The sequence below is a fragment of the Ailuropoda melanoleuca genome, chromosome 4 (genome assembly GCF_002007445.2).
Source record: "Ailuropoda melanoleuca isolate Jingjing chromosome 4, ASM200744v2, whole genome shotgun sequence".
Taxonomy (NCBI): domain Eukaryota; kingdom Metazoa; phylum Chordata; class Mammalia; order Carnivora; family Ursidae; genus Ailuropoda; species Ailuropoda melanoleuca.
Genome location: NC_048221.1, coordinates 131,170,763 through 131,196,792, shown reverse-complemented (window position 1 = coordinate 131,196,792; position 26,030 = coordinate 131,170,763). Strand labels below are relative to the sequence as shown.

The 26,030-nt window shown below is 47.6% G+C and overlaps 1 protein-coding gene and 1 long non-coding RNA gene across 11 annotated transcripts in view; one reads left to right on the top strand and one right to left on the bottom strand.

The window, feature by feature from the left end:
- Positions 1-2,487: 2,487 nt before the first annotated feature.
- On the bottom strand, positions 2,488-16,634 carry LOC117802055. Its single transcript, XR_004625085.1, has 3 exons — positions 16,507-16,634; positions 6,489-6,694; positions 2,488-5,168 (listed from the first exon to the last, which is right to left on the bottom strand). It is a non-coding gene; the product is annotated as an uncharacterized LOC117802055 (long non-coding RNA).
- Positions 14,518-26,030, top strand: part of KCNS3 (potassium voltage-gated channel modifier subfamily S member 3) — a 39,075-nt gene continuing 27,562 nt past the window's right edge. For 7 of the 10 annotated variants that reach the window (XM_002914989.4, XM_034659876.1, XM_034659873.1 and 4 more), the window contains exon 1: positions 14,878-15,485. The gene's annotated coding sequence lies outside the window, so the exon portion shown is untranslated. Of the gene's footprint in view, positions 14,726-14,877; positions 15,486-26,030 lie in introns of those variants that run through there. The other 3 variants (XM_011219421.3, XM_034659874.1, XM_019794962.2) reach the window with 1 other exon arrangement.

Sequence of the window (26,030 nt, the reverse complement as noted above, 5' to 3'; positions counted from 1 at the left end):
CAGATGTCATAGACTCTGGTTATTTTCTTTTATTAAGGCTAGTGCAGCCCAGGTTGTGATGCCAGGCTCATCTGAGATTCTGAGCTCTTCTCCTCAGCCATGTGAGGCCATTGCCATGCTCAACAGGCTTACAGGGTGGAGTGAGTATGTTCTCCTTTTCCTCCTCCTCCCCTTCTCTTCCTTCTGCTTCTCCTGCCTCCTCTAGTCTTCGATCCAGCAGATAGTTGGGACAGGGAGGTAGAAAAGAGGGGGAGGTGTGCTGGTAAATATTTAATGACCAGCTCTCCAGAAAAGATTCCCTGATTTGTAGCATCTGCCTATTTGTGTGGGGTAAATGTCCCACCATGGCTGCTTTCAAGCTGCCAGTGTGGTCTGGCTGGACGTGGCATTGGGAAGAGGTCGTGAGCCAGTGTGAGGTGGAGTGAGCTGCAGTGAGCACAGCCCTGGAGGAAGGATAAAGAGTTAGTCTGCCTGAGGGGGGACAGATACAGTCCTCCTTCTGCTGACTGCCTCTGCTGCTTGGCTGCCACCAGCGGGCTTTGATGTCCTCTGTGGGCTAGGTTTTTAGGGGCCCCCAAGATCCCCACTGCTCAGCCCCTGCACATGGAAGACCTCACTCTTTCACTCCTCTTCAGTTCCCTCCACCAGTGTCCAGTCCAAGACCTCTGGCTGGTGGTTTCCCTGGGCTAGGTGGGCAGCTTTCCCATGTGGGGCACCTGCAAGATTGTGTAAGCTGAGCTACGTTCCAGAGTGTCTGCCTGACGCACGGAGAAGCCATGTACCCCTGACACAACAAATCATAGGAATGCAAGTGGTTTCGTCCCTGTCTCCCCACACTGAACTCTATATGAAGCATTTCTCACTCTCGTACCGCTTCTGACACCAAACGTGTGCATTTTCCACTCCAAGCAAGTCTCCAGTTCTCTGTGGATGCTAACTAGGTTTCCTACGACTCCATTTAATTCTAACATTAGCTACCTGGCTTCCTACTGCCATGTAAGGACACAGCGAGGAGACAGCCATCTATGAACCAGGAAGCCAGCTCCCACCAGACACCAAACCTGCCAGCACCTTGAGCTTTGACTTTCCAGCCTCCAGAATTGTGAGAAATAAATTTCTGACCTATGCAGAATATTTATAAATGTACGTTATTCAACACGGGTATTTTTGAGACTGTTGGATTCCTTCAGGAGAGAGGAGAGCTCTTTAGCAATATATCAGAGCTCGTAGGAGGACATGAGCAGCCATTGGAATCCCTGGTGGTCACATAGGGAACCTGGACACGTTCCAGGGCAGTGGTATTGGATGCTACCAGCTCCCTAAGGCTTAAGTTGGGGGCGGGGTTGGGCAGGGGCCATGCAGGGGATGCACTGGTAGGAGATAGTTTGCTAGATTTAGCAAAAAAAAAAAAAAGTATGTGTGTATATATATATATATATATATACACACATACATACACACACACGTGCACAAACACACACGTATATATGCATGTGTGTGTATATGTGGTAGCCATGGGCTGAATGTTTGTGATCGCCCAAAATTCATTGCCTCCACGGTGGTGGTATTTGGGGCCTTTGGGAGATAGTTAGGTTTAGGTTAGGTCCTGAGAGTGAAACACTCATGATGGGATTAGTGTCTTTATAAGTGTCACGCTTGGGGGTGAGCTCTCTCTGTCTCTCCAGAGCACACAGCAAGGAAAGGCCATGTAAGCACAGAGCAAGAGGGTGATTTTATACAGGCCAGGAAGAAGGTTCTCACCAGGCACTGAATCTGCTGGTACCTTGACCTTGGACTTTCCAGCCTCTAGAACTGTGAGAAATAAATGTCTGTTATTTAAGCCACCCAGCCTATGATATTTTGTTATAGCAGCTAAGCTGACTGATATATATATATAATGTATATATCTCAGTTAAATTTTTTTTAGTATAAATATGTCTCATGCAATATTTGGAAAATCTTCTGAAAGAATCATTCTGTTAGAAAGCAATGATTTAGGGATGCATTTTAAAAAAAATCAGTGACATTATAGGGAAGTCTTAAAATTCCTATGTATCCCCATTCATATTAGAGTACAAAAAATCTGAAAAATTAAAATATGTGTGAATTATTGGGCACTAAATAAGTGGATTAAAAATGTCGCCAGGTTCAGAATACCTTGGTCTGTTTGGCAGTGGGTCAGTGGTTTCCAGGGTTAGATTTTAGATGTGGGTATTATTAGATGAATTCATGGTTGAGGAAGAAAAGAAAGGAAAGCCTTCACTTATTTTAGAATGATGATGATGACAATAATTTTTTTTTCTTTCACTTTGGTCTTCTCCAGAGTGCTAGCCCTGTTCTAGCAGCAAGTTGAGAGAATGCTTGGGAACGTGAACTGTTTGATGGTGCTTGCATATGGTGTTTTATAAAGAAGGACATGGAAGGTCATTTAGAAATGGTTCTCTGAGTGCTAGCCTGCCCCAAGGAGACAGCGCTGGCACTTCCGACTAGTGTGACTTCTCCAGCACGTCTAAGAAATAAATGGTAGACATTTGAGCTGGGAGTGAGCTCTGAGCAGGAAAGGTTTCTTCCCACACTAAGCGAACAGGGCTCACCAACCAAGAGAACTAAATAAATGGGGAGTAGTGTTCAGAGGAGAGTTTGGACAGTTTGAAGAGAATGAGCTAGGATTCCAGGTTTCTCACCAGCGGACAGTCTGCCCGGGAGCCTGCAAGGCTACGATGGAGGCTTGGACCATCCACTTCTGTGCTGCTCAGAAGACAGATGATGGAGGCCTGTGAGAAGCAGTCCGAACCCCAATGGAATGGCCAGACAAGGATTCTACATTAAGTTTTGCTGACCTTAATGAGCCTTTCAAATTATACACTGACACCTACTTCAAAGGCTTGGAGGTGGTGTTCTATGAGGAGAAGATGAGGAAGAGCATTTGTGGTATTTGTGAAATTTACGGAGCTCATCTAAAGGCAAAGTCCAATGCCTTGTTCAGAATGTGGCGCTTTTAGTAATGACATAGGTTGTTAGGTCCATATCAAGGCTAAGTTGGGTGCTGTGGGGCAGCCCTGCGCTCCAGCTCTAGTGATCATCGGTGTTAGCATTTCTCATCAGCTCAGTGTAGGTGCAGAGTCTTAGGACGCCTGTCCTACCAGTTCCACCCTCAGACCATTGGCATCACTTCCAGTGAGAGACCGTGGGCCATCTGCAATGGCAAAGGGACTGGTCTATTGAAGAAGGAGCCATGGCTGACAGCCTGGGAATACCACCCAGGCAGGAGACCAGGCAGACATCAGTCATAGGTATGTCACTCAGACCTGCCCAAGATAGGGAAGAACAACAGTTGGCGAATTCCTCACTTAGAAGTTTCCAAGATGCAGAATGGGGGGAGGGGCGAAGTGGAAGGAAACAGGCCTTTCTGGTGGTGGATATGATGGAGCTCCTGGCTGCTAGTAACTGAAATGTGACTGATAAATTTAATCAAAGAGTAATTTCCTGGGAGCTCACAGAGTTCATGAGAGTCCAGCAGATCACACTTGGGGATGAGCAGGAATCAAGGGCCTTCTGGACGGTCAAGAAGCTGACAAACCTTGGAAATACAATGAATATAGAAAGTAAGTACTACCCTTCCATAAAGACTGAATGCACAGAAGAGTAAATACCTAGGAAAAGGCTAGAATAGAAAAACAAATCCACCTTTTGATAAATGGAGCTGACAAGAAAGCTTGTCTGTTTCAATTTGGATTCTGGGTGGAATGTTTTTGTTTTCTACCTTCACAATTAGGTTTGAGATTTGTATTTACACTATCTTATGGTCCACAGAACTCCCATGCCATACTATTAACCTAAATGTGGTCTCCAATGATAATGCCCCAGAGAAAATGAAAACCTTTTGGTACAGCAGATTTGAAACCAGGCCTTACAGACGTCTTGGATGAGTGGGTTGATGTGTTCATTAGAATGAGGGTGAGGCTCCCTTACACTGTTGGAAAGAACCAGAATCAGAAGGCAAGAATATCTGATAAGGACACGGGGACCTCTATCTGTGCTCTTGTTATGGCCCCACAAATGTTAGGATAGGGACAGAGCTAAATCCATGGTTACTTTACAAACCAATGTTTCCTAATCACAGTCAATCTTTGAAGGTTATATTTGATCCGGTCAATTGGCTTAACTTGCTGTTTGGTGAAAATTTCCCATTGACTATGAGCTTTTCAATGACAGGGACCATGGGTGGTTAATATGTAGTAAGATCATGTTTTAAAATGTTAATCGGAGTGCTTCCCCCTTCCACAGTTTTTATATACAATCTTCTTCTCCCCATCTAGTTAGAGGCTAGGATTAGGATTGTAGGGATGCAAAGAGAAAGAAATATTAGAGTTTGACTTTTGACTGGCAAAATAGGCTCTTGACGCTCATATCCATGGCTTTGAGAGAAAGGAATTAACTATAGAAGCTCAAGGTTCTAGCACAAACAGTAAATGGGAAAGGGATTACATGAAAAACAACTTCCCTAGAGTTGATAGAGCAAGCTGAGAGATGGTGGGAAGACCACTGGAATTTAGATCCGAGAGAGCTGGTGGAGACCCTAAAAAGGGAGGAAGAGGAAAAGTCCAGGTAAATTTGGAAGAATCCCAGAGCAAAGATACCAGTGTCTATATTTGAAGCCATATAGAGAGATCTGCTCCTAGCATGGAGTTTGAGGCAGAGTAGTGGCCGCTGAGTAAGCTGTCGGGGAATGTGGGTCTAAGTGTACCTTACAGGGTGCCTGCCACACACCCCATGCAGTGTAGGAAATGCGGCTGGGAGTTTTACACCCTGCAGAGATACTGCTGATGTGCTGAAGGTGGGATGATGGCCCCAAAGCACTGGGGTCAGGTTCATGAGGGAACAGAGCAATGCATGGAAACCAGTAATGCATGATGCGGTAGGGTGAGTATTAAGCAGTGGGTAGCCCAGCCCAGAGGAGACCCATGGTGGTGCTTTACTTCACTTACCCTCACTGCTGGGTGATGCCCACAGGCCTCCACAGATCATACCTACGACCCCAGAGAATAAGGGAAGGCAGCGGGTGGAGGGGAGGCTGATTTTACAGAATTTAACTCTAAGAACCACCGGGTTTACCTGGAACTGCCAATATTGTTTTTGGTTGCCATGCAGAAATGACTTCTCAAGAGCTGTCAGAGATAGAGAAATAAAGAAAATAAGAAATGTGCACCTGTAAATCTGGGTTCTTGAAATTCACATTCAATAATCCCAGTTCTTTGCACTGATCCTGGTGTAAAATTAATGTTCGGAAAAACTGTGTTGACTGGGGGATTGAATGAATGGCCACGCAGCTCTTCTGATCATCAGGGAGAGCACATTGGAAGCCATGCTGCCAGCCCTCTGGCCTAAGGGGTCCTTCCTGTCATTATCTGGCAAGAGTTGGAGACTCGGCCCTGGGATGGTTTACGGAGAATGAGAATGTTGTTCATTTAGCTGCTCACAACCTAATACTTTATTGTGAGTACAGAAGGGTATATTTTGAAGTTTATGTGGGATTTATATTGATGCTTGTCATTAACCAACTAGAAATTTATTTTGTTTGTGAGGAATTCCTCTTTATATACAGAATAGGAGCCTGGGTGCTACAAGCCAGGAAGGAAAGAAGAAGATAATTCACACTTACTATTTCCTCTTGTGCTTGGTGGGGCACCAAAGCCTCAAGACAAACTTTCTAAGTTAGTAGTATTATTACCCCCATTTTATAATGGCTCAATTGTAGATGTGGTTAATACACTTGACACTCAGTAGACCTTCAAATGTTGGTTGAAGGAATTAATAAATGAAAGTTGAGTCACAGGCTTAAGGCAAATCAGGTGGTAAGTGGTAGAGCCTGGCTACAACTCTGAAACCTACATATTTCCATTATGCAGTGACATGCATTCTAGGATTGTAATTCGTTCCTTGGTGATCATTTATTCAAACTCTCTTTCTTGGGGCGCCTGGGTGGCTCAGTCAGTCAAGTGTCTGCCTTCAGCTCAGGTCATGATCCTGGGGTCCTGGGAGTGAGCTTCGTGTTGGGCTTCCTGCTCAGTGGGGAGTCTCCTTCTCCCTCTCCCTCTGCCCCTTCGCTCACTTGTGCTCTCTCTCTCAAATAAATAAATAAAATCTTAAAAAAAAAACAACCCTCTCTTTCTCTCTAGTCTTGCTTTTCTTGGTGACCATTATATTGATTCTTCAAAGTACATGGGTATAAGCACCTTTCCTCAAAGCAGGAGTAAAAGAGAAAATGTGTCAGCCTCAGAGAGACTTTGAGGGGATTAGGTTGGGATGGAAACACTCCAGGGCTTAGAATGGAGACTTGGATGGGGTTCTATGGGAAATGCTGACAGAATTGAAGTTGAGCAAGAAAGATTTGCTGAGCACCAGAAAGAGATCCCCAAATAAACATCTCACAAGTTTCTGAAGGTGGAAGTTATGATTCCCAAAGTTCTGCAGGTAGTAAGTGTTACCTGAGATCTGTGTCAACTCCTGTAATTATCCGTACATTTTTAAAGCTGACTTTCCATATTTATTTCTCAGTTGATTATCTCCTAGGATGCGCACTTCTCGAGAGCAGAGATTATTTCTTCACTTTCGTGTTTTCCAAAGTCCTTAACACAATGTGCATCTCTTAGCGGCCTCTCACAGGACTGGGATCAGAGCTGGTGGTTGAAGTCTAGGAGACATCAAAATATACAAGCAGGGATTGAGTCAACTGATGAGCTTGTCGAGAGCAGCAGCCCCAGAGAGAGGACAGAGGCCAGGGGAGGAGCTGAATCCAGCCTCTCATGGAAGTGTCCTCCATGAGGGTGAGCCCTCGGGAATAACCAAATTGTCCCCGGCTCATCAGGATTCTCCTTCTGACCCTGAATCAGGGTGTGGGAGGGGATCCCCTTCTTCCTGCTTCTCCTCGTGTGCACCCCCATGGCTGATGATCGACTACCAAGCTTTCTTGCCCTTGCTGTTACGGCTCAGCGTCCTGCAGCCAGACTAGTGTACAAGGTTAGTGAAAATGATGCCTCATAGTAGCTTAGTGCCCTGATGAAGGAGGAATCTGGGGCCTTCCCAATCGCAGGGAACCGCTGGGGAGTGCTGCTGGGTGTGGATACGAGGGTGTACCTGTTTGTGGCTCTGTGTGTGTGTGAAGCACATATGGAACTTCCTGAGAGGGTATGTGCACCCAGGCGGGTGTGTGCCTTTCTGTGTCTTTGTGTGTGAATGAGGGCACATGTGCGCCCAACTCTTGTGCAACAGACTTGCTGTCTTAGAAATCTATCTGCTAGTTCAGAAGAAAGAAGAATTTTCCATAATTTTCAGCCACAGAATGACCTGCACCCAAACCTTGATTTGGATCCCTGAAGGGAGTTATGAAAAGTACCTGCCATGCATTTCTGCCCCACCACGAAACGTGACATTTCAGAAGCTAGAAAAGAAGCATCTCCATTTTTAAAAAACCTCATGACTCCTTTAAGAGCTAAATAAAATAGGGGCGCCTGGGTGGCTCAGTCATTAAGCGTCTGCCTTAGGCTTAGGGCGTGATTGGGGTGTTCTGGGAGCAAGCCCTGCGTCGGGCTCCTCCGCTAGGAGCCTGCTTCTTCCTCTCCCACTCCCCCTGCTTGTGTTCCCTCTCTTGCTGGCTGTCTCTCTCTCTGTCAAATAAATAAATAAAATCTTTAAAAAATAAAAAAAATTAAAAAATAAGAGCTAAATAAAATAGTACATGTAATATTTATTAATACTAAGTATTTTTTGTAACCATTGAGATTAAGATCACTTGCATTAATATACACACTGGTACACAAATAAATTGCTTATTTTCTCTCAGGTAAAAGGGTTGCAGTGATTGGCCGTATATGGCATTTATATAATAGCTCCATGAAGTGGGGAAGGCAACTCTTTGAGATCAGTATCTGTTCTGATCACCTCCTTGTCACCTGGTTGGTGAAGGAGGGTTCTTGCCATAAACAGGATGAGCCTTGAACACACGACAGCCAACACAGGACAGATGAGACTGACAGCAGTTTATTAGTCACATGTTCTCACAGCCAGGGGGAGGAGGACATCATGTACCACACAGGGCCACTTGGGAATGCTTGGGAGCAGAGAGAACCAACAGGGGCTCTAAGAGGTATGCTTTGTAGTGGTGAGAGGATGAGGGGACTCTTGGTTCCTGCAGGAGGATGTGATTGGCTTGTTTGAATAACTCCACAGGCTGGCAGGGAGGCAAAACCCATTAGGTTGAGGACCAGGTAAGATGCAGGCTGGTCCAGTCAATAGGGGATCTCTCCAGAACAGGAGACTTTCCCCCTATATGGGGGACATATCTGGCCAGAGTAGGAGAACTCCTGGCTAAGCCTCAGGGGTCCTGTGAAGTTCAAAAGTGTCAAGGCAGCACACGGAATCTTATAATAAGTGGGGGATATAATAAAGTGTAATTATCCCCATTTTACATGGGAGAAAGAGAGACACGGGAGGGCCAAGGTGACACAGCTAATTTTATGCTGAGTTGGATACCAAGAAGCTTTTTCTTTCCTTCCTCTATATTGCTCTGTATCATATCATTATCTTATTTGAACCCTACTCCCACTGTGTCAAGGAGCATCTAGCCAATGAAGAGACTGAGGGTCAGAGAGAGAGGAAAAGCTCCATGTCACACAGCTGGAGGGGAACAGAGCCAAGGTCAAATTCAGGGGGTTGAGTCTAGGCTGCTTCACTTGCTGGCACAGCAGGCTCAGGGGCTGGCCCTGGTATCAGGAGAGTGGTCACAGTCTGCTGGCTCCCACATCTCTGCCCAGCACTGGGTAGGATACAAGCCCCGTAATGCAGATGGAAACATCAGCAGGGTTTCTGCAGCTCTGAGAATTCCCTGAAGATAGGACAAGAAACTGGACTGAATTCTTCGGGTAAGTTTGTTTTTGTTATTGCTTTATGAAGAAATAAGGACTGGGACCATCGAGTCAAGTACATGCATATCCAGGGGCAGTAGTTAAAATATTTAACAACTGCTAGATAGAGCTGGGCCAGGCATTGACCTTTTAGTTGTAGGGTGGTGGGAAGTTCTGAGGGATACTGGAGAAGGGCTGAGACAACAGGAAGGATGCTCAGGGAGCTTTAGGGCAGGACTATTTACCATCTGGTATATAAATTTTTCAATATTTCTATCAGCCTTGTCCATACCCTATGACCAGCAATCCTACTGTTGGGTATGTATAATCCTCTCAAATTCTTCCCAGGTCCATAAGGGGCCATGTGCAATGATGTCCAGTTCAGTGCTGTGGTGGTGGTTCAGAATGTAGGGCTTTCAGGGTGCCCATCATTGAGGAGGGGATGGTGTGTGCGCACGCACACACACACACACACACACACACACACACACACTCAAGGAGCAGACCAGATGCACACAGAGCAACAAACAGGGATGGAGGTCAAAACTGCCACAGAGTGGAGTGAAACACTCTGAGAAGATTAAGATAAAGGACACATTTCCATTTGCATAAATTAGAAATGCATGCACTCAAAACAACCTTCTACAAGGACACGTGGAAACGGAAGGTTATCAATAAGCACATTAGAATGGGTGCCTATGGAGGGTGGGCTGGCAATGCAAGTGTGGAATGGGGAATAAAGGAATAAATAAACAACAAAAACGGGAGAGAGGTTTTGTGTGTGCTGCTGACAATATGCCATACCCGAGGACGGTGGGTGAGTGATTTAATCCTCTGCAACTAAGAAGAAAAGAAGAAAAAGGCAAGAAACATGAAGTCAGTGCAGCTACCCAACACTCATGGGTATTTGCAGCTGCATTTAAAGAGGAAGAGGAAGAGTGGAGTGCATTTGAGAGAGTGATCTCCCAGCAGACAGCAGGGCACTGACTTTCCATCTTGCTTCTCCAGAAAGATCTTTTGGTTTCTTCTCACTGCTGTATCTTGATATGGTAGAATCCCCTCTTTATTATTGCAGTGAGAAGTTCTGATTTTTTTCCAAAGAAATTTTAGTAGAAAATTCCTTCTGTCCCAGAAATTGAATAGACCACTTCCACCGTCATCCATGAAAGAACTCAGTCATGTGCTCTCCCCCTGTGGCATGGGAGGCTTGGACATGTAGACTTTATCCTGGGCCTCAATGTATCTAGTAGGATGACCACAGTCCTGGTTTGTCTGGACCGAGGAGGTTCCAGGGACACTGGATTTTCAGTTTTTTTAAAAAGTGAGACAATCCTAGGAAAACCAGGAAGAGTTAGTCACCTTATGATCCAGGTAACCATTGGAGATATTTTTATTGAAGAAACAGAAGAGAAAAGATCATGGGGTTGTGCCTAGCAGTCTCTGCCATGGAGAAACTTTCCACTCTTCTAGTTGGAAATAAAGGCTAGACCCTAAGTTCCATCACAAGTGTGGAGGATTATTAAAAGAGGTGCAGAACTCCCCAAGAGGAGGAAAAACAATGAGGTTGACCCATCTGGTCTTTGTTGCCTCTGAGTTTGTTTTCCTGTACTCTCCCTGAAGTCTGAAGACCTGAAGTTCATTCATCTATCCATCCACCTATCCACCCAACTATCTATCTGTCCATCCATCCATCCATCCATCCATCCATCCATCCATCACCTATTTCTTTTATTCTTAGCCACTGAGCATCTGTAATGCACCAGGCTCTGAAGATACTGAGATAAGTAACATCACATAGTGCCTGCCCTCAAGGAGCCCATAGTTTAATAAAGAAGACTCAGTCTACACAAATGACCACATATTGTAAGAGCATAACTGTAACTAGAGGTTTGTATGAAGTATGATGGAGCCCAGTAGAAGGAATAACTAAATATGATTTCTGGATCAAGGAAAGCTTCAAAGAATGGGTGATAATGATAGTGCAGGTTAAGCTGGCATTTGCCAGGTGGGGAAGGGAGCATTACAGAAACAGGGGGTAGGCAGGGCCAAGGCTCAGAGAGCACACATTGAGCACAATGGAAAGATGGATCTAATGCGTCAGGCTGGAAGGTAAGAGTGGGCAGTGTGTGTGTCGGGGTGGGAGAGGATGTGTGGAATGAGTGAGGTGGGGAGAAAAGTGTGAAGTGCCGGAAATATGAGTGAAGAGGTAAGTGTCAGGCAGATTGTGAGCACTCTGGAAGTCCACCCCTTGGAGTATTTTCATGGCCTGACCTCTCAGACACAGCCCTTACTATGCTGAAGTATATTATTATGAGTACTGACAAGTGGGGTGTAATATGTGCTTGCCCAAAGTCTTTTGACTGTGACACAGGTGTTCTATGGAATTCATCTTGGGAAATGCTCAAGAGTCCTCAGAGGACACCTCCAATGACCTGAGGAGAGGATTCCTTTGTGCCTGGAGACTTAAGCCATACTCTGTTACACAGGGTTTTTTTTTTTTTTTTATTTAATAATTTATAAATGATGTCCTTTTATCTGTGGAACTGTAAGGCTTTTAGAACTGGCAAACACCTTGGGGATCATCTTGTCCAAACCCAAACAGAAAGCCAGAGAGGAGATATCACTGAGCTGATCAGAGGCAGAGATGGATTAGAATTCAAGTCTTTGGATTTGAAGACCACAAATATTTAAGGTACTTTCTTTATTTTGTGTGTGTGTGTGTTTTAAGATTTTATTTATTTATGTATTTGAGAGAGGGGGAGAGAGAGAGAGAGCGCGCGCGCCTCTGTGTGTTCCATGGGGGAGGGGCAAAGGGAGAGGGAGAGAGAGAATCTCAAGCCGACTCTGCACTGAGCACAGAGTCCAACCAGGGGCTCGATCTCATGACCCCGAGATCATGCCCTGAGCTGAAATCAAGAGTTCTACATTTATCCTAATGAGCCACCCAGGTACCTCTAAGGTACTTTCAATATAAAAATAATATAACAGGGCATTTAAAGTAAACATACAAATAATTTTGTGAAAGAAGAGAGATCATTGTAGCAATAATCTGGATTAAAAGCATTCTAGCTAATTAATTAGATTTAGTCTTGGCCTGCCTGGCATCCAAACAGAGACTGATTATGGTTCATATGTTTTCTCTTTACCTGATGGAAGAAATAAAATACGTCAGTTCCCATTGGGAGCACATGAAGCTGAGCAGCCCTATGAAGGAGCCTTCTGTCATTCACTTCACAAACATGCAGACCCTATTAAAGGTCCTAGAAAATCATCCTTCAAGAAGTTCATTGCCTTTTTGAAGATAAACAGTGAAAATCCAATATGGTAGGTGCTACCTGAGTGACAAGCAAAAGGCATGTGGGGAGCATGAAAGGAGGTACAGAACCCTGGATAGGAGGGGCAGCTTTCCAGAGGGTAGGGATTAGGAACTGAATGGTGTCCTAAGGGAAAGGGAGTTGGCTGAGCAAAGAAAGGTTTCTGGTTGGGAAGGCTGTTCCAAGCAGAGGGAGACACTGTGAGTGCAGGGAGACAGGAAAAAGGCTGGCACTTCAGGGACTTAAAATGTTTAAAGGGCTCAGATCCGCTGGTGTGACATTCAGGCTGCTGTTCAAAGAGAAGCCAATATGAGGAACCAATGGAACAAATGTTTGCCACTATGACTAATACTTCCTCCCTTACCATCTTCCTGTCAGAGAACACCTTCATTTTCACAGGTAGACCTTTTTCCATTTAAAAAGCAAATTAGTATCTCCCCTACCTCTGGCAATGAGACCCCGCTGGGCTTCTGTCATTTAGATTTTAGAGAGAAGGAAGGGTCTGGGACAGGTTTGGGAGGGGAGAGGAGCTGGAGAAAGTGGACCTGTGGGTAAGTGGGTAAGAGAGGAAGACCTCACCAAAGGAGTGCCCAGAGCAAGGAGAATATGGAAACCTGGAAGACAGACTGCCCTGGGCCCACATTTGCTTGGGATGTCTCCACTGATGCTGGGAGTCCTCCTGGAAGCCACGGAGGAGTGAGGACTACTGTCAACTGATGATTAGCCCCTTACAGGTTAATGCGTGGCTTGGGCAGATGCTTTCCTATGCACATGGTTAGTGGAAAGGGGATGGGCCATATCATGTGGCATAAAGACATTTTGATGGGGTGGGAAGAGGCAGTTAAATGGATCAGAGCAGCCACTGTGGCAATGAAGACTGAGGTCAGAGGAAGAGGCCGTAGACACAGGAGGTGAGAACATGACCGTGTGTGTGTGTGTGTGTGTGTGTGTGTATGAACACATTTACCACTTTGCCTGGCTCAACCTTGGTAAGCTGTCAGGGGTTAACTTTTGGGGAACAGACATTCATTTTATGACCCATACAATGCTTTCCTGTGTATTATTCCATTTGCTTCACATGATCACCCTGTAAGGGAGGAACTTTTCTTACAGAAGAAGAAACACCATGTTGAACCACTAAGTGACTTGCTCACAAGGCTCCCCCTGGGTACAGCATGAGGAGAAAGAACTCCAGTCTGTCTCTTAAGCCTGTGTCCCTTCTATACCCTGCCCCTGTATGCGCACAGCGGAGGCCTGTCCTTTCTGTCCCCCGCTTTCACAGATGCCACTGGTGGGAGTTCTTTCTGACCTCCACTATGGGTGCCCCCCTCCAGTTTGTAGGTGTCATCCAGACCTGAGAAGGCCCTGGCTCCCTGGCTCTTCTGCACTGCAGATGCCCTCTGCAGTGCGTGGAGATTCCGAACATCTCTCATTCTCAAGTAAACAATGCTGGACTTTTCGGATAACTTACTGATTTAAAATGACAAATAGCTAACTGCGGGGAGAGACTCAGAAGCATTCTTCTCAGGTGTTGATAAAATATAAACATATTTTTAGAATAATCTTAGATCTTACACTAAAGATGATCGTATATGCAAATTACCTTCTTTAGAGGCTTGCAAACAGCAGTGTAGACAAATGCTTTGGATCCTCTTCCATAAGAGAGGGGACAAGCTTGGGGGAGCCAAAGAACAATGGTATTAGGGACAGAGGGTCCCCAAACACCTGTTCCCCAGCCCCCTGCCTCCCCACCTTGCCTTCCATGAGCCAAATGAAAATGCTGGTGTGTGAGGGAAGACTGTGTTGGGTTTTTGCTCCTCCTCTGCCATTCCTGCTTGCTACTATTCTCTCCTCCAGCCAAACCTCTCTGTAAGGTGCAGGTTTCACCCCCTTTTAGAAGCCTACCAGATATTGTAAACATTGCTCCCCTTTCTCTGATTCCTACTGCGAGTTTTGATCAAACAAAAACAGTGAGAAAATCCAGACACCACCGGGTACTAGGATGAGGTCACAAAAAGTGTCTTTCACCTTTTCCATGCATCTCTTTGCCCCTGTCCCCTCCCACGTGCCGTCTCAGGGCCTGGAACTTAACTCTGTGTGGTCTTGCTAGGTGCTTGTCTGAGGCCAGTGGTCAGCAGGTGCCAGGTTGGGGGCAGTAGTCCCATTGCGTGATGTGGGGGCGGGAACACCGGGCGCCTACAGCTTGGAGCAGCTGGCTCTGAGGAATTATTGCAAGTCTGCACAACTTAAAAATCTGCAGTTTGGGGGCGGGAGGGGGAACGCGGGGGTGGGTCCCCGAGCGTCCCATTTCTCCTCCGGGCGGTTCACTGAGTTCTTGCTCACTGCAGAGGGGCCGACCATGCCTTCCGGACCACACGCCGCCCTCGCTGAGGCCTCGGTTTGTTTCTCAACCTAGGGCTGAAGGCATCTCCCTCTGACCTACGCTTCCATCCTTCGGGAAGGAGACCCGACTCGTCCCCCTTCCTATCAGTGCATGAGACTTGATAGGTAAGTCGAGGAATGGAGCCTGTGAAACAATCTTGCTCTGCAAATGCAGCATTCGGGCAGCGGGGCTGGTGGTAAACAGGCAGGACCGGGGCTGTTTTCTCCTTCGCACTTTGTTTTAAAACAAGTTGGGGCATCGATACTTCCTAAGAGAATCCCGGCAAATTTGCGGAGTGTCGCTCGGGCCGCGACTTTCGAGAGGCGCTTGCCGGGGCCGCGGGGGCCGCGGCGCAGGTGAACTGTGTCCCGCGGAGTCGCGGGCTCCAGCCCGGAGGGCGCGCAGGTGGGAGGCACCGGGCGCGCTCCTGCTCCCCCCGGGTCAGGGCACGCGGCTCCGGGGGTGACTCTGCACTCGGGTCTGGGCGGGGGCGCGCGCCCCGTCCGGCCGCCAGTCTGTCCTTCCGTGCGTACGCCGGTCGCACCGCCGGAGCCCCGCAACCTGCAACCGCCCTCGGCGGAGGGCCTGGCCCTCGGCCTGAGGAGCGCAGGCGGAGGGCCCGAAGCTAGGCGGCTGGCGAAGCGGGACCAATGGGGCGGCGGCCCAGCAGCCGGCCCCGCCCCGTCCCGCGCCGCCCCGCCCTATTCGCGGCTCCCAGGCGCGGCGCTCCGGCCGGGCGACCGACGGACCGACCCAGGCGGGCCACCCGGCTCTCCTCGCCGCCGCCGCGGCGGGCGCGGGGCCGCGCGGAGAGGCCTGATCCCTGCAGCGCGGGCGGGAGGCGTCGCCAAGCGGAGCGAGCCTGAGGCGCCGGGACTCCGGCAGGTACCTGCTCGTGTCCCCTCCTCCGCGCGCACTCCGGCGACTTCTCCGTCCGACCCCGCAACTTTCGCCACCTTTTGCTGCCCCTGCGGCCCCGTGGCTCGGGTCACGAGTGCACGGCCGCGCAGGTCTAGGCCCGCAGGGGACTTTGAATTCTGCTGGGCGCCGGTCTCGCGGCGCCCCTCAGCCTCCGGTTCCCTGAGCCCGCCGTCGCTGGAGTCCTAAAGATCCGCCTGTTGCGCGAGCCGCGGGCGGCGACACGGTGGCTGGGCCCTCGGAAGGCCGCAGGGAGGGTATCTAGGATCCGCTGTTGGGCGTGGGGCGGGTAGCTGCGGGGTGGAGGACGGACTGGAGGCGGGAGAATCGGGGAGCCGGGGAGAGGCGGCACTTCGCGTAGGGCATCCCTGGGGCGTTTCCTTAGCCGGGAAGCCTTTCCTTCTCTTCCTCGAGAGGAGGCGCTTTCCTGGCGAATGTAAGTGCTTCCCGGGCCGCCTGCTCCGCCTTCTTCCCTGTCATTCCTCCCCTCCCCTTTGCCCTACAGTGGTGCCGGGCGCCCCGCGACCGTCGCAGGGCAGAGCGCGCCCAGGGCCCGGGTGCTGGTGCAGCGCGGCGCCCACGGACTGCCGGCGCGCTCTGGGTGCGAGCGGCTTGGGGCTTTCAGGGCCGCCGGGGAGTCGCCCGCCGACTCCCCACGTTTGCATCGGTGGGGTGGGGTCGGGAACTTCCCTTTCCCGCGCCCCTCTGGGTGGCTGCCGGACCTCCTGAGGTGAATGGGCTGGCGAGCGAACCAGACCTTCCGGCAGGGGCCGCGGCAAGCCGGGCTGGGCGCCTTTCGCATTGCAGGGCTCCGTCTCCCCCCCACCCCTCCTTCCTCGCTCTGTCTCTCCCGTCTCTTTGGGGGAAAGGAGCACCTTTGCCGTCCTTGGTGTGTCGCCCACATCTCGGCTAGGGAGACTGAGCCGGTAGTCGAACTCGGGCAGCCCGCGGCAGGGGTGGAGGGCAGCAAAGAATCCCCTCCACTCACCGGAATAAGCCGGGGGCTCTGGTTTGATGCTTGAGAGTGAGCGGGTGGAGCGGGTTGTGCCAGCTCTTGGAGAGCGGACTTGCGGTTCGTCCCGCTCGTGAATTTTTTTTTACTTCATCTTATCCTCTGAAGAGTGGGGCAGGTGAAGAAAACCGGATCAGAAACCTTCCCCTCCCCTTTCCATGTATTTGTTTAGGTGATTTGCACAACCATTTGCTTAGAACTGTATACATTGCCCCCCTTTTTAGAGTACTTGCAAATACCTGCCCAGGTAAACAGGAAGCAAGCATTTTCCTGAGCACCTGCCCCCACACAGTTAAGGCCGAAAGAGGGTGGAATTGATTTTGTGGTTGAACTTGATGTAATATTTCGGTTTTACTCCTCACCTGAGTTGTTAACTCCGGAGGGACATTGATTCGATCAGTTTGCGTTTACAACCGGCTCCCCCGGGGCTAGGCCCCGGGCTCTGCTCTGGGGATACACAGTCCCAAATGAAGTTCCTGCTCCCGGTCTAGTCCGGTCCTTCTTTTTACTTTTTTCTCCAGATTCCTTCCTTGTCTTTTCACAGCTAGGGATTGTCAGTATTGGGGTAGGGAGGAGAAGGTGACGCTGAAGTGCTTAAGAACTCTGAGTCCAAATCACGTCGTGAATATTCTAACGAGATTTGTGGGATCTGTTTAATTCAGTCTTGTGTCTGAGCCATTTTTGCTTGGAAAATCAGCCCGAACAAGAACAAGCCCATTCATCAATGCAGCAAAGCCAAGCTTTTGCTGGTCAAGTGTATAAAAGCAAATAGGGGGGTGTGAGCAGTCTTTGCTTTGTTTAGAAATATTAGAATATTAAAAATCCAATGCTCAGGTGCTTGGGTTTGCTAGCAGAGCACCAGCTAAGTATTTTTCCTTCTTCCTTATTATTATTGTTATTATTATTTTGAAGAAAGATGGGGAGGAGTGGGGACTCCAGACACCTCCTGTCTTAAGTGAATTTCGCCTTTCACAGTAATCTTTCGCGGACTCTGTGTCCCTCTGTTCTACCCAAGCGAGATCTCAATCTGCCCTGTGTCTGGCATTTGGGGTTGGAATGTGTGCAGCTTTGAGAGAGCAGGCACCACAGGGCTTTCCTCCTCCTTTTTTTTTTTTTTTTTTTAATAGAGAACATTTACTGGCTGCATACCATGTGCCAGCTACTCTGCTCGGCACTTTTCCAAGCATTATCTCATTTAATCTTCAGAACCACCCATGAGGGAGTGAGGCTTTCCTTCTTCATCACAGTGTTTCTGGGGGAGGTAGCAGTAGATGGAACCCCTCTAGGTATATTCTGAGTCCCATGGGAGATCAAAAGGGTGGGGCAGGGCTTGGGGGTCCCATGGGCAGACAAGGGTGGCTATGCGGGGTACCTGGAGGCAGAGCGGAAGGTGTGCCTTTACTACCCCAGCTTATCAGGTTTCAGGAAGGTGGATTCTCTGGAGTGCCCTTTGTGTGAAATACCCACAAGGACCTGGGTTCCAGCCCTGATTTCAATCTCTTTATGGCTCCTTGACTTAAGTCACTTTGCTTCTCTGAGTCACAGTCTGTTCAGCTACAGGATCTAGATGTCTCATATTTGTTGTTACTCTATACTAGGCACTGTGCTAAAAGCTCTGGATGTATTGACTCATTTCATCCTGATGACGACCTTTGGAGGTGGGGTCTGTTGTACTACCTAATTTTATTTTTTAAATTTTTATTTATTCATTTTTATTGAAGTATGGTATGACATACAATATTATATGAGTTTCAAAATATACGACATAGTGACTTGACAATTCCATACATTACACAGTGCTCACCAGGATAAGTGCAGCAATCATTACCCAATTTTAGATGAGAAAAAAGAGAAAAACTGGGTGACTTTTGCAAAATCACACGAGTAGGACTACATGAAGCCAGGATTCTGTCCCTGGCATCCGGCTGCAGAGCCACTGTGGGATTCTGCTCTCCTTGGTTATTCCTGCAGCCCCAACACTAACCTATGCTTAGTAGGACACAGGCTGGTTTGTGGAGTAGTGAGTAGTAGAGATGGCTTGCCATTACCACGTGGCTTCTTGGCCTCTGTCTCATCCTTAGAAGGAACCTTGAAAACTGCACTGAAAAAGTGTTCCTTTTGCATTTGCCAAAAATGTCTTCTTTCCAATGTAATTGGGAAAAAGGAAAACAGACCATAAAGATCATGGGCTAGGTAAACATTCTGGCTATCTCCAGAGAAAGTGCTTATTTTCAATGAGAAATCCAGAAAAGTCAGAGAACACTTTGTGCTCTGAGTCAAATCCATCAAAAACGCCAGCAAGTAACCAGCTTACAAGAATTTATTATGTGGGTGCCGTGTGCCCAGTAGGCATCCAGGGCAGGCAGACTGTAAGACGTGTGTTCTCTGAGCCCCAACATAGAGCGGACCTGGAGACTCAAGATTAACAAGCACTAGACAGGTCAATACAAGATGCTAAGTATTTGAGTCCTGATAAAAGTCACAAACTGTCACATTTGTATAGCCTGCTACGATTTGCAGAAACTTTCACAGGGTTATCTCATTTCAGTTCTAGTAACAGAGTATGATATGCAGTGGGAGGGGTGGGAGTTTGGAAACCCGTATTACAACTGAAGGAAACAAGGCAAAGTGAACCACGTGGACATGGCCGGAGCAAGGGGTCTTCTGACTCCAAAGCCATCATCAGTCTGCCTTACAAGGAACGTGGTACATGCGGAAGGTCCTTGGAAGTGGCAGAGTTTGAATTTCATCCCGAAGTTGGCTTTTGGTCACTGCTCTTGGCTACTCAGGAGGAGCAGGGGAGGAGGGGAAAGTATTTGTTGCTGTTGTTTTATTTTTGCATTCAGGAGTCTGGTATGTGAAACATGGAGAGAAATCTCAATTACGATGAATTCGGTAACGTGCTGAGAATGTGCAATCAAACATAGAACCTGATTTAGAAGAATTTCCATCCCTGTCTTCCTTTATCATTTTTCTTTCTATCATTTCTTCGTGGGCAAGGGGTCTTGCTCTCTTTGGAATCCTGCAGAGCCTTTTTTTTTTTTTTTTTTTTTTNAGATTTTATTTATTTATTCGACAGAGATAGAGACAGCCAGCGAGAGAGGGAACACAAGCAGGTGGAGTGGGAGAGGAAGAAGCAGGCTCATAGCGGAGGAGCCTGATGTGGGGCTCGATCCCATAACGCTGGGATCACGCCCTGAGCCGAAGGCAGACGCTTAACCGCTGTGCCACCCAGGCGCCCCGGAATCCTGCAGAGCCTTGTACCACGGTTTGCTTGGAGTAGATACCCTTTAAAATTATCTTTAATTGCGCAAGTGTTGAATGATCAAGGCCTAACATCTGCTTCTAGCTAATAATGTTCCAGATAAGCAGTAAATGTTGACAGCAGCTGGCTTCAGTGTGCTTGTTGAGGTCCCCCGTGAATGAAAGCCTTCTGCTCATCAGCCTGAGCAGATCAGCTGAGCTCAACTGAGCAGCTAGCAGATGCTTATCAGTGTTGACTTAATGATTAACTTATGTGGTCATATATATCCTCTTTTCATATACAAATATGTGCAAGCATTATTCCACAAGGATTGGAGTACTTTCCTGGCGTTACGTACTGTTAGGTGCTGGGTATTCCGTGGTAAAGGAAACAGGCACGGAGGGGGTGGGTGGTGGATGGGGAGACAGACATTAAACAAAGAAATGCAAACATTTAAGTAGTGCCAGCTGCTCTAAAGAACTTCCTGAGGGAGAGGAGCAGGGGTGGGGAGGGCACTAGGTTAGATGGGGGAAGCCAGCCAGGAACACCTTTCTGAGAAAGGGACTTTTCATTCTGAGGGGCACACAGGAGTTCATCAGGTGAAAAGTGGGAGAAAGAATCCCAGGATGCGAAGGAGTGTGAGCATTTGAAGGCAAGGATGCACACTGAGCCTAGGAGGAACTTCCAGAGAGCTGGGGTGGAGAGGGAGTGGGGTGGCGGGGAGGGGGCCAGAAAGGAGGGCAAGGGCAGATCATGCTGCAGCCTTTAGGCCAGCTTAGGGACCTTAGAGTTTATCCCGGAAGGAGCTCATGGGTTTGTAAGGGTTGGGGGTAGTATCAGGAGCCAGTTTACATTTCTGCAAGATGGCCCATGAAGACAGTGAAGAATAGACCAGAGAGGTTCAGCCATGGCAGTTGGGAGCCTGCTTAACTGGAGGGTTAAAGAGTTGGGACCAGATCGGACTGAGTGGAAACCTATGGGAGCTGAGGAAATAGAGGACATACTTGTACAGTTGGCTCTGAAAGGGATCAGAGAGGGTGTGTGGATATGCCCGTCTATGTGAAAGCCACATAGGGCTGAGGCTAGGGAGCTGAGCCCAGCTCCTCAGTGAATCACCATGTCCACATGTCTGTGCTTGGAGTCATATGGCCCTAGTGCTTCTAGAAGGTAAGACATTTGAATCCTAGCTCTGGTTTTGTCTCTAATTGCTGGGGAAATTTGAATTTATCTCTTGACCTTCTCTGTTTTTATTTTCCTCGCAGCCTGTTGATTGTATGATTCAAAAAAAATAGGTAATCTGTCTCTGAATATTTTTCTCCACTAGGATCATTCACATGTGTTAATTTGGATCATTTTTATAAATTGAGCTAGGAGAACTATGAGTGGGTATGTGGAACATTTGTGGTGAGATTCTAAGCATTTGCTCTTTGATGATTACCAATACACTGCTTGGGAATTGCCTTAAATGGAGAGACAGCAGTGATAAGCCTGGTGGTGAGGAGAAGCCGAGCCCCGCTGAGCTATGTGGGGGTGAGGCCTGGTGGAGAGCCCCCAGCATGGCTAAGCCACTTTCTGTGTCTCAGTGGAATCCTTCCGGACCTGCTCTTCTTCATCCCATGAGACTTTTCTTCTTTATCCGTGGATATCTTATAAAAAGATGCAAGAGAGTTACCTCTGGTCTGTCATCTGGGGACCCACGTTTAGCAGAATATGTCGGCCTAAAGGTCGATAATAAACATCACAGATAGCCTGATGGGGCCTTGAAAAAGGGACTCGGGGTGCCTGGGTGGCTGGGTCGGTTAAGCATCTGCCTTCGGTTCAGGTCATGATCTCAGGGTCCAGGTATCAAATCAAGTTCCGCATGGGGCTCCCTGCACAGCGGAGAGCCTGCTTCTCCCTCTTCTCCCCGCTTGGGCTGTGTTCTCTCGCTATCTCTGTCGCTGTCTCTTTCTCAAATAAATGAGTAAAATCTTTAAAAAAAGAAAGAAAAAGGGATCCCTTTGTAGCTGTGTGGAATGAGAGCATAGATAAGACCACACAACTGAAAGCTACCCCAAAGATCGTTAAGACATTTGCTGTTTCCTGATAACTTCTTTCAGGAATGCGGACTTCTATCCTGGCGAATAACTATTGTGGTGAGATAAAAGAATCACAGCAGACTAAAATGTGGGGCTTGACTATGCCCACATTTTTTTAAACTTTCTTTTATGTACTGGCCTGGCTCTCTTAAGCCCTGACTGACAGGCCAAGGTGAACCTAAGAGCATTTCCTGGGATTTACTTAAGGTAAAGAATTTCATTGGCCCGAGGGGTGGAAGAACTTGGCAGCTGAAGACTGTGGTTGGTAGGTTTGGATTGAGAGGAGGTGCCTGGGTTCTGGCAAAAAGTTAGGTCAGCACTCTTGTCTTTGAGGTCAGTATATCATACCTTCTGGGCAGGGTTTGTCTTGTGGGTTTTTAAGATCCTGGTTTTCTAAGTGTGGTACGGTCATAGGCTGCTGACATCAGGTGCCCCTCTATCTATCATCTTTGTCAAAGAGTAAAAGGGCATCGATGTCCCCATCTCTTCTCATCTCCTTAATCACAAATCTGCAGGGTAGGCTCTCTGGATATGCAAAAATAGGAATCTCATGGACGTTCATATGGTGCCTGAGAACTTCACCTTTTATGTGGTTTCCCCAGACTTCTTGACCTAATTTGAAAGCAGATGTCGCTGTGGTGCATCTTTGGGTGATGCACGCCGAGTTTTCTCCCAGGGCCCCCCAGACTTAAAATGTGGACACTGCAGTACATTTTGCCTTCTCATCTGGTGTCCTTTCTATGGGGCTTTGAAGCAAAAGGACAGGATGCAGTCGTGTAATGTGGCCCTAAACTCTAATGGGTTTGCTTTTAGCTGTTTTTGACCAGTCACTCCTGTCAGCCACATCATCTAAAAGCACACAAGCAAGCCTCGTTTTACAACCCTTCATTTGTAAGTTAGTGTCAGCAGCTCAGAAATAAATCCTACAGAAGCATTCTTAGGCGCTGGGGTTAGGTTTCAGAATGTGCGCAAATGCAGAGGTAAGTCAAAGGAGTGGGAAGCTAGATGGTTCTTCTTGGAACTCCAGGATTGTGTGGTGTTGAAGGGAAGTGGAGTTCTCTCTGCTAGAAGCAGGGCCCTGCTCCACACGTTGCACACACAGACACACACCGTCCAGGGGACAGAGGTGGTGTGGACCGCTTTGCCAATTACAAAGTAGACAAACCATAAAGAAATACCAATTGCATATGGAATGTCAGTTTGACAAGAGGCAGAGTGCTTGGGAGTTAGATGGTACTGATGGTTGCATATTAGGAATGCATTTAATACCACTGAACCACACCCTTGAAAATGGTTAAGATGGTCAATTTTACATCACGTGTATTTTATCACAATAAGAAAATAGGGGAAAAAAGAGAAATTGAGATTCCTTTGTTTTGGTCTCAGATTCTTTCCATGCTTAAAAATTATTGAGTTTATATAACAAACAAACAACAAAAAAATTCTGTTTGCACCATTTTATTGTTAACTTTTTCAGAAGCTACCAGGTTGGTCTAGTGTGTAACTATTTTGAATTTCCCTTGCTACACTTACTTGAGTAGGAAATGCAAGACATGGAAAATTTTGAGTGTGAAAATCAGGTAAAGAAAGCCATGCTTTCCTCCAGGGCAGAGAATTTGCTTTTTCAAGTGTGCATTCCTGTTTACTGTGGAGTCCGTCCCGAGGTGGTGCCCAAAGCTCTCTCCTGGGGCTTGGTCCTGAACTTCACTCTCGGGAGGATGCCTCGCTCTTCAGAGAATCTCCTTGTCCTCCCTCCATCTCTATCCCACCTCCTTCTTCCTCACGTGGAAAGCTTGGAAACTCTGAGAGGAGGGTGCATTTAGGAAATGAGTTGGAAAAAAGAGAGGTGTGAGATTTAATGTTAATAAGTCAAATTGAAAGCTTTCTGGCTTGTGTTGTCTGGGGAATCTCATTATTTTATAATTTTTTTTTTCATGTTGATGAAGTATGGAATTAGTCACAGCAGATAGTTCTGGGGAAAGTGTTAAAAAAAAAAAGTCCTCCCAGGGTGGCGTCTAGGAGCTGGATGTGGATATTTGGGAAGCATAAAATCATTTTTTCCTACCTTCCAAATAATGGATTAGATGCTGTATGAATGATCATATTTATTTTATTATATCTCTTAAAATGTTAAATGAAACTTTTTTTTTCACCCCATGAAATAGCTGCTCGGCTTCATACCAGAGGAGGAGACACTTGGTTCTTTGAGCTCCTTGTGAACATACTGAGGATTTATGATTTGGCAAAAGCACTCTGTTACTTCTAGTAGCAATAAGCGCTCTCTGCAATCCTTCGGAAATGTCATAATGTGTCGGGCGCTCCCACTGGGTACAGAAAAGCAATAGCTCAGCGAGGCATCTCATCCCAGTGTCCTGGAGCCCCCAGGAAGGCCCGTATATGTGTGGGGCGCCTGGGTGGCACAGTGGTTGGGCATCTGCCTTCGGCTCAGGGCTTGATCCCGGCGTTATGGGATCGGGCCCCACATCAGGCTCCTCAGGTATGAGCTTGCTTCTTCCTCTCCCACTCCCCCTGCTTGTGTTCCCTCTCTCGCTGGCTGTCTCTATCTCTGTCAAATAAATAAATAAAATCTTTAAAAAAACAAAAAAGGAAGGCCCGTATGTGAAGGCAACTCCCAAGCGGCCTTCTTTGCTCCATTTTGAGCAGGAAAATCCTTGTCTTTTACCCTTAAGTGGATCATTTATTTGGTCATTCTTCCACCCAAATCTCCCACTTGTCGGCCGTGTGTCAGACACTGACATCACTGTGTATCGGTGAGGTTGCTAAGGGATTGGGACCGGGGGTGCCTGGGTGGCTCAGTCGGTTGAGCGTCGGGTCATGAACTCTGGGTCATGAGATGGAGCCTTGCATCGGGCTTATGCTGGGTGTGGAGCCTGCTTAAGATTCTCTCTCTCGGGGCACCTGGGTGGCACAGCGGTTGGACGTCTGCCTTCAGCTCAGGGCGTGATCCCAGCATTGTGGGATCAAGCCCCAAGTCAGGGTCCTCTGCTATGAGCCTGCTTCTTCCTCTCCCACTCCCCCTGCTTGTGTTCCCTCTCTCGCTGGCTGTCTCTATGTCTGTCAAATGCATAGGGTCTTAAAAAAAAAAAAAAGATTCTTTCCCTCTTCCTCTGCCCCTCCTCCCTGTTTCCCCCTCCAAAAAAAAAAAAAATTGGGTGGAAGCACCAAGGAGATGTGCCTATTTTTTTTTTTCCTATTTAGCATCAGGTGTGTGTGTGTGTGTGTGTGCGCGCGCACGCGCTCACATGTGGTACATCAAAGGCAAATGTCCTGAAAGAGGTGATCTTTGAGCTGATTTCTTGAAGATAAGAGTGGAATTAACTGGAAGAGAAGGGAACAGAAGGAACAGCTTCAAGGAGGTTTGAGAAGGAGTGTGCACTGTGAGATTGGGGCTGGAGAGTAATTGGATGTCGCTGAGGCAGAGGGGCTTGGAGTAGATTGGTGGGTACTGAGACCAGAGAGGCAGGCAGGATGTTCTTGCCGCCTCCCCTGTATGCTGAACCATTCTGAACCTCATGCAAAAGTGCTGGATCATAATACTGCCTCCCTCTCTGGGTTGATCTGCGAATTAGAGAAGTTCATTCGGTCATTCAGTATTTTTTGCTGGACATTAAGGAGACAAAGATTCAGAAAAAAAAGCCCTGCCTTTGTGGGGCTCACAGTGCGGTGGTGGAGGCTTCCAGGAAATTATTCTACTATAGTTCAGGAAGTCAGATACTCGATGGAGGCAGGCCCTGCTGGATGGGGGCCTGGATTTGGGGCAGGGAGCGATCTGGGGTCAAAGCTTGGTTCTGGAGAATGTGATAGAGAATATGAGTCTTGAGGGGTATTCTGAGCAGACAAATGAGTGAGGAGTCAAGGACACTTTGGGAGAATTTCAGGTAATTCCTTATAGTTCTAGAGTTTGAGTAGGTTGTAGAATGTGAGGATAACAGATGAGGAATCATAATAACGACAGCTGACATTTAATTGAGCATTTCCTATGTACTAAGCCCAGAGGGCTTTATTCTTATTATCTCATTTTTAATCTTCATGACTGCTCTCTGTGGCATGTGATATTTAGTATCCATGTTTTACAAATGAAAAAAAAAAACACCCCAAGGCTCAGAGAACTTAAGTGATTGCCCAAGGTCACACAGCCGGGAAGGGGGTGGGTGGGG